At 46.5% G+C, this 7,843-nt stretch overlaps 1 long non-coding RNA gene across 1 annotated transcript; it reads left to right on the top strand.

Annotated features, from left to right (window-relative positions):
- On the top strand, positions 1 to 2,616 carry LOC144372369 (uncharacterized). The gene is made up of 2 exons (XR_013432389.1): positions 1 to 328; positions 2,249 to 2,616. It is a non-coding gene; the product is annotated as an uncharacterized LOC144372369 (long non-coding RNA).
- Positions 2,617 to 7,843: the final 5,227 nt, after the last annotated feature.

Genomic DNA, 7,843 nt, shown 5'->3' with positions numbered 1-7,843 from the left:
TGGCAAGCCCAGGAAGTCCTATGTACAAGGATTGGGCTAGTAGCCTATGGGAAGAGCCCACGCGATGAGCAGGAGGTCAGCCTCAGGTAGTAGGGTCATGGATGTTGCCCTTGTATTTAGAATGCAGGTGCCTCCAGAATGCCCCTGCCCACTGCCCTTGAGTAGTCACTTCAAGGCCCATTTCCTGAAGGCCTGTCTCCCATGCTGCTCCAGGTGACCTGCCAGGATAGGGCTCCTGTCGTCATCCGCAGCGCCCTCGACCTACACTTGCTTACTCAGGAGAAACCGGAGGATTATGAGCTGGGCCAAATCATCTCTCACCGTCAGAGTAAGTGAGACAATCAAATGGCAGAGAGCAAGGGTCAGGATGTGGACTCAGGTCAACTCTTAGCACCAAAGAGTAGTCTCTGACCCCCAAGAACACTCCAACAGGGTGTGTTGGGTTCTTGCACAAAGACAACTGCACTTCTGCTGGTGGAAGTTCTTGAGGTCTAATAGTGTACCCCAGTGGATATTGCGGCTCCCCACCAGGTGACCTGCCCAGGACATGAACAGGCATACAACGCTGACATCATTGAGGAGTGAGGAGGAAAGCCTCTTTCCAGGAGCAGTATGCTTTCATGGTCTGGGATAGGAGTGGTTTCAAAGAAACGTGGGAATGCATGGGCTAACGATGGAACTGGCATTTTGTGGACTGAAGCAGTACTATTGAAAGACTTCTGTGTGACCAGAAATCCACTGCCTGGGCAGAGCATTGCCAGGATTCTAGCAAGCAGTAACAGGATGAAATTGGGAAGAAAACACAGCCTGGGAGACAGCCTGAATCATTTGTTTTTGCATAAATTCCATGGTCTTCCGCACCTGAGTTCACTTGCCAAGGAGTGATCACAATAGCCGGGTTGTGATCCCTAACTAAAGTCAGATGAGGGCTTCCTGAGCACGTAGCCACAGAGCTCATCTGATAATAATGCCAGTGCTTTTTCGTTGGTTTGTTGGTTGGTTTTTGTGAGCCAAACACCACAGCATCCATTATCCCAGCCTATGTACGCTGAAGACCACCATCCCAATGAGTTCTAGGATCACTTGTCTCCTATCTTAACCTTCTGTTAGGTTAGTAGAGTCTATGGAAGAGAAAGTCTGTGTGGGGCCTTGGTAGCCTAAGAAATTCATGGCAGAGATCCCCACATCCAACCCAGAAGAAATGGAGAACAGGCTATAGGTTAGAGGAGGGTGACAGGAAACAGGTGTTCAGAGGAAGGAGAAGCGGCTTGTTGTATTCCCCCACTCGGGGTCATGGCACCACTGGGCCATACACCATGTTGGAGGGAAGCAGTCCCTTTGCTGGTCTTTGGAACCATTGTTCTCAGTAGGGCAGCATTTGGAATGTGGCCTCCATTCTCAGAAGCCTGGTTCACATGGAGGCAGGCTCCACCAACACAGAAGCATGGCTCTAATGTGGTATCCGTGCTGGTCAGCCTGTCCTCACTGTGGCCATACTTGAGGAAAATAACTCAGAGGAGGAATCCTAGGCCTTTTCTCTGGGTTTCATAGCTTTCTCTTTGGTTGTGCACTGAGGCTGTCCATAAAGCTCTAGTGTATGGCAGTGGAGAGCTCCTCAGCCCTTGCCACACAGGCATAGACTGGGAGAGAGAGAACGAGGGTGGCAGAGAGGGAGAGAGAGAAAGATGGAGAGGAGGAGGAGGACCTCTACTTGGAGAATGAGGATTCAGTGGAGCCAACAGGAACAAGGTACTGTTGCCCAGGGCGCAACCCTGTTTAGGTCTTCCTCCAACCATGCTCAACCTTTCTTCCAGTCTCTCCACCTCCCAGTAGTGTATTCATCTTGAATGAGAATTTCATGTTGACATCAGAGCACTCACCATCCAATGCTTCCCTCCAAACCCACCTATGAAGATGGCTCATGTGGGGACTGAATCTTCAGCACAGGAGCCTTTTGTGGGAGATTTCAGATGTAAATCTAGTGGTGTGCTTTGGCAGATGCAAGAGGACCTGAGATGTTCTGGATTCCAAAGCCTTTGGTAGGACAGACATTAGGTGTGTTGAAGTGCTCTGCCTAGTTATTCCTCAGGGAGGACTGTGGAGGCTGTCTTGTTGGTATTGGTGCTGAATTGGAGAGCTCTCAGGTGTGTGGCTCTGGCCTTTTCTGGCACAGGCTCTCAGATGTTGGGGTGTCCTAGGGAGCACCTCCTGAGTGCCACCTTCTTTTTGTACACCCCTCTCTCCCCAGAGCTGAGGATTCCAGCGCAGGCCAACGTATTTTATGCCAAGAATCCTCACAAAAAATCCAACTTCGTGCTGAGGAAAAGGAGCCTCTCCCAAAAGAATGATGAATGGATCCAGCCTCAACCTCCCTCTCGTCCTGCAAAGAAGGCTCCAGCCCTCCTGAGGATGCTTGCAAAAATCTGCTGCTGTGTGCCTGGGTGGGGCTGAGGCAGCCCAGGAATATTTACATTGATTACTATTTGCTTCAAAGTTTGAATCTATAGTTTGCCATTGTCTTTGACCTTGTTAGTAACACAGTTGTTACTCTATCCTGTATTTTTTGTTTCCATTAATATATTATTATTTTAAAATATATATGTTTTTGTTACCTGATCTACTCTGATGATTTGAGTATACTAAATGTAGCAGTGTTTCCTAACGGACACATCCAAACCAACAGGAAGGAATGTTTCATTCTATCAGCAAGAACTTCGGTATTTAGGAGTTTGGCAGATGGCATTATCTGAGTCAGTTTTCCAATGGGGGCAATGAAGTATCAGCTATCATGGTACAAACACAAACAAAGACACACAAACACACACAAGAGCGCACACACTCACTGGGAGATAGATAGACAGATGGAGTTGGTCCCTGCTGAAATACTTTGGAGATGGGGTTCTGATTTCTCCCATTTTGGGGTATTTTCAATTGCACAAGGTATCTTGCAAATGAACCCATGTCTGAGGAAGACATGCATATGTACTTCACATGCCACTTTTCACATAGCAGGAAGGTCATGTCATGTAATATTTTTCATGCAGCTGTGTTTTGACTGTGAACCATCCCATGAGGTCAGCTGTGGAATTTTCCACTGGTAGCATCACAATGAGGATCCACTCTTTGGATTTGGGGATATTTCCGATTTTCTTGATTTAGATTGGAATGATATATATATAGTTTTTGATGAAAATTCTGCATTTGATGGTAATGAATGCCATGCATCTAGGAATCTGTAGACTGCAGACAATGAATGGATGCCTACTATTGCCTGAACTGGTCTGAAAAGTCCTGTAGCATCTGAGCATGTGTGAGGGCTGTACAGGTCTTGCAAAAAGTCCAGGTCAGATGATCCTGCACAAAGCTGAACTCCTAGTGGTCTCCACAACAGTGTAAGGGCCAAGGAGAAACACACTTCCACACAGAAGTTGGGAAGCTACCTTATGAAGGTGATCATAGGTAAGGGATCCTCTTGGTAGGACCCATTTTCTATGGGGCCAGAACTGTGCTCTGAATGTGGTTGCTGAGAACTTGGAATTTTCTAACTGAAGCAGTTCGTGCAAGCTGCTTCCACTTGCAGGAACAAAGTGTGTTCTCGTTGAGCACTTTAGGCTGTCCCTGGTTGAACTAGAGTGTCAGAAGCACTTGTAATGATTGGCATTCACAGTTTCACATTGAAGCCTCTGTGCCATCTGTCAACCACTGATGGCTGCAAGTGGGGAATGGAAGCCATTTGCTGCAAGCAGTTTCAACTTGCAGGACTAACTTTGTTGTAAGTGGGCACATGGTGTTTTTCCTGTGTGAGCTAGAAGAAAGCAAAACTGCTTCTTACAGGTGACAGGCATGCTTTCACATTGAAGCTTTTGTGCCATTGATCCAAAACAGTTCACTCATGTGGGCACCTGCACTTCAACTGTATGTGGTAAACAAGTGTGACAAATGGATGTCAGTGAGACTTTGGAGAACGGACCTTCTCAGCTGGTCCTCTTTCCTCCTGCAAGTTGGTGATCTCTTTCTGTCACACTTTGTGTTTCATGCCTGAACTGTGCTCTGAATGTGCTTGATGAGAACAGTTTAGAAGTGCAGAAGTGAAGCTGTGTGCAGAAGCAGCTTCAAGTAGCACAAGCTAACTTGTTCTCAGTGAGCACATGGAGATTTTTCCCTGGTTGAAGCAGTGTGAATGAGAATGGCTTCTCAGAGCTGGTAGGCATGTTTGCATTTGGCAAACATTGCCATCTATCACCAAGAGTTCCTTGCATGCAGAAACCTTCTTTTTAAGTGTTCTCAGAAAGGTCTGATGAGTGGATTTCCATGGAATTCCGTGGAATTTATCTTTTCAGCAGTCCTCATTGGCTTCTCAAAATTGGTGATCCTGGGCACAAGGACTCTCTTGGTAGCCAACATTGTATTTTGGGCCTGACCTCCGCTCTGAATGTGCTTGCTGAGAGTAGTCTGGGAGTGCAAAAGTAAAGCAGTCTCTCAGCAGCTTCAACATTCAGGAGCTCATTTTGTTCTCAGTGAGCACATTGGGGTTTGTCACTACTTAAAGTAGCATGAAGAACCACCGCTTCTCAGAGGTGGCAGTTTCCCTCTGAACCATCTGTACAGTTGGTCAATGCGAGTTCAATGCAGGCAGGCACTTGGATTTCAAGTGAATTCTGTGACAAACAATTGAGCAATGGATTTCAATCAACCTTGGGCAATTGCTCTTCCCAGTGGGCCCACAGTTCTCCTCCAGTTGCTGAACCTAGGTCCAAGGGCTCTCTTGCTAGCACTCTTTGCATATGGGCTGAAACTGTGCTCTGAGTGTGCTTCCTGAAAATATTTTGGAAGTGCAAAACAGAAGAATTTTGGCAAGCAGCTTTCATATTAGGAAATGACTTTTTTCTCTTCGTGCCCATTGAGCTTTGTATCTGGCTGGAGTAGCCTTAAATCCAATGGCTTCTGAGAGCTGGCAGGCCCAGTTTCCATTGGAAGCAACTGTGCTCTTGGTCAATGGCAAGTTGGTTACTGTCAGGTACCTGCAGTTTCAATGAGTTTTTAGAAGAAGGAGACCAAGGGGATAAGATGAAACTTGTGCAATTCATTTCCTAATCAATGTTGGTGATGCTAGACCAGAGTGGACTTTTGCAATGATACTTTCTCATGTTTTTTGCAGGAAATGTGTTCTGAATGTGCATCCTGAGATGCATTTGTAGGGGGCAAACAGAAAAAGTTTGTGCACAAAGTAGATTTGTTCTCAGTGAACACGTGGCGGGTTTTCCTTGGTTGAACATGCAGGAAGCAGAACCTCTTGTCAGAGCTGATGGCACCATTTCACTTGGAACCATCTATGCACTCAATATTAAGAAGAGGTCATTGCAGACAGGCTCATGCAACTTCAAGATAGTTTTCAGAATCCGTTTGAGGAATGGATTCCAAAGAATCTTTGAGGTATTGACCCACCCATCAGTCCTATCACTTCCTCTCTGAGCAAGTGCTCCAAGGTACAAGGGCTCTCCTGCTAGCACACTTTGGATATTGAGCCTGAACTGTTCTCTGAATGTGCTCAATGAGAAGAGTGTGAAGTGCAGAAGAGAAGCAGGGTATACAAACAGCTTCAATTGCAGGATGTAAATGTGTTTCTAGAGAGCATATTGGGATTTGGGCTTGGTTGAACTAGTAGGAATTGGAATCCTTCTTAGAGCCAGCTACGGGCTTTACTTAGAAGTTTCTGTGTCTTGTATAAAGCAGAGTTTGTTGCTCATGGGTACCTTCGTTTCCAGTGAGTTTTCAAAAAATTTGAGAAAAATATTTCAATGAAACTCTGGGCCATTAATCTTGTCAACCGTCCAATGTTCCACGTGAATATTGATGATGTCCCAAGGGATCTCTGGGTAGCACAATTTGCACTTTCATGTCGTCTGAACGTGCTGGCTGAGAAAAGCTTGGAAGTGCAGAACAGAAGCATTTTGTGCAGGCAGCTTCCAATTGAAGGAACGGTCTTGTTCCCTGTAAGCACATTGAGGTTTCTTTCTGGTTGAAGCTGCATGAAGTGGAACCGCTTCTCAGAGCCGGCACTCTCAGTTTCTCTCTGAAGCATCTGTTCCATTGGAAATGTAGATTCCCTTCAATAGGGCCTCATCTAGGGAGCCTGCCCATGTGCCTCCCACTTGATTCAAACTTCTCCAGTGCCCTTGTTGTCAAAGCAGAGACTCTAGGAGAGAGGGGCTCTCCATTCTCCACACTGAAATCTCTCAGCAGGGAGGACTCCTCCATGCTTGGATGGCAGGGCTGTGATAACCTGGAAGGTGGAAATAGGAGGCTTCCAGGGGGCTGGTGGTGTTCCTAGCCAGGGTGCTGGTCACTGCAGTGCATTTAATCTATGGATCTCAAGGAGACTTATGCTGCAGATTTGTGTAATTCTGCATCTGTTTGCAGACAGTTCTTCATGTGGGGAAAAAGCAGTGTTCTCAAAGTTTGCTTTACATTATACTCAACTGGTAATTTACAAACCACAGTGTCCCATCTTAGCCCAGAGCCATTCCATCAGCCCAGGGCCAGTGGGTAGTCCAGCGGTCAGTACTATGCACAGCTCCCAGGTGGCTCCAGTGTGTAGCTGAATTTGACAGCCAGTGTACTGTAGGATTTGCCCTTGAGGTTAGAATTCATTGACTTCCTCTTATGTCATTTGACTAGTCAGGATGTCTCATTAACTATCTGTGAAATCTTCAAGTTAGCAATCTCTGGTCATTTCTACCCTCTGAGGCACTGGTTCAACAGTTGGTCATGGTCATGGGTAGTCCTGGGTCACAATGAGGGAGAAGAAGACAATAATGTAGAATGGTGGTGTAGAGAGTCAGGGTGGGGCCAGAGCCCACACTGTGGTTAGGGTAGGGAAGGGATCTGAAGAGACTACCTTGAAAGTGAGCTCTGGCTGCAGTTAACCAGGAATCAGGGCCTGGAACTGGAAGCCATGACAGGGCTTCTGACTAGAAAGGACACATCCTTCTGGGCTGAGTTGGAGGTCCATCCAGGCAGAGGCAAACAGAGAGGATGCAGGAGAGGGGGACGGTCTAGATCACAGAGCAGCTCCATCATCATATAACACAGAGTGAATTTTTTTCTTCCAGTTGTTGGTAAATGCTGATTTATTCACGTGATACATTCACATCTACCTTGTCCATTGGAAAGGCCGCTCAACCACCACAGGCGATGATATCTTGCTGGATGTGTGCATTCTAAAAGGAGGTGAGGTTGGCGCCAATAGAGTGTGTGGGCGCTCAGGCATTGGAAAGCTTGCTTTGGAGAGTGAATTCTCTAAATGTTATTGGGCTGGCTTTTGAGAGCTCCTGTGGTTTGGCTAGACGTAGAATTCTTTCACACAATTTAGCATGGTGTATATTTTAGAGAGCATGATCACTGAGGGGCAGCTTGCCGGTTTGAAGCCGTGAGCATTAACATCTATCAAGTTTCTCACCTGGAGTTGGCTACCTACAACTGGTGACAGTGTTTTACTACTGCTGAGCAATACCGAACAAGTCTCTGGGCCAGTAATCCATTGCTGAACTACATCACCAACAAAAAGACACTGAGTGAAGGTGAGGACCAGAAGAGCCCGGGAACCACCAGACAGCAGCCTTGAAGTCCTGAGCTCTGGCACATCATATACCAACTCAACTGGATATCAACCTCTTCCTGGGCTCATTAGAACTGTGTGCTTCAACTTTCAGAAGCAAATGCAGAATGATAGAATCTTCTCTGAGGACACTTTTCTAAGTCTTGTTTGCAGCACATCTTCTAAGTCTTATTTGCAGCATGTCTTCACTGGAATGAGTAGGCATTCGGCATTCTGTTGTACTTA

Source organism: Ictidomys tridecemlineatus, assembly GCF_052094955.1.
Source record: "Ictidomys tridecemlineatus isolate mIctTri1 chromosome 12 unlocalized genomic scaffold, mIctTri1.hap1 SUPER_12_unloc_7, whole genome shotgun sequence".
Taxonomy (NCBI): domain Eukaryota; kingdom Metazoa; phylum Chordata; class Mammalia; order Rodentia; family Sciuridae; genus Ictidomys; species Ictidomys tridecemlineatus.
Note: the sequence above shows the minus strand (reverse complement) of the source record. Positions and strands in the feature narration are given on the sequence as shown.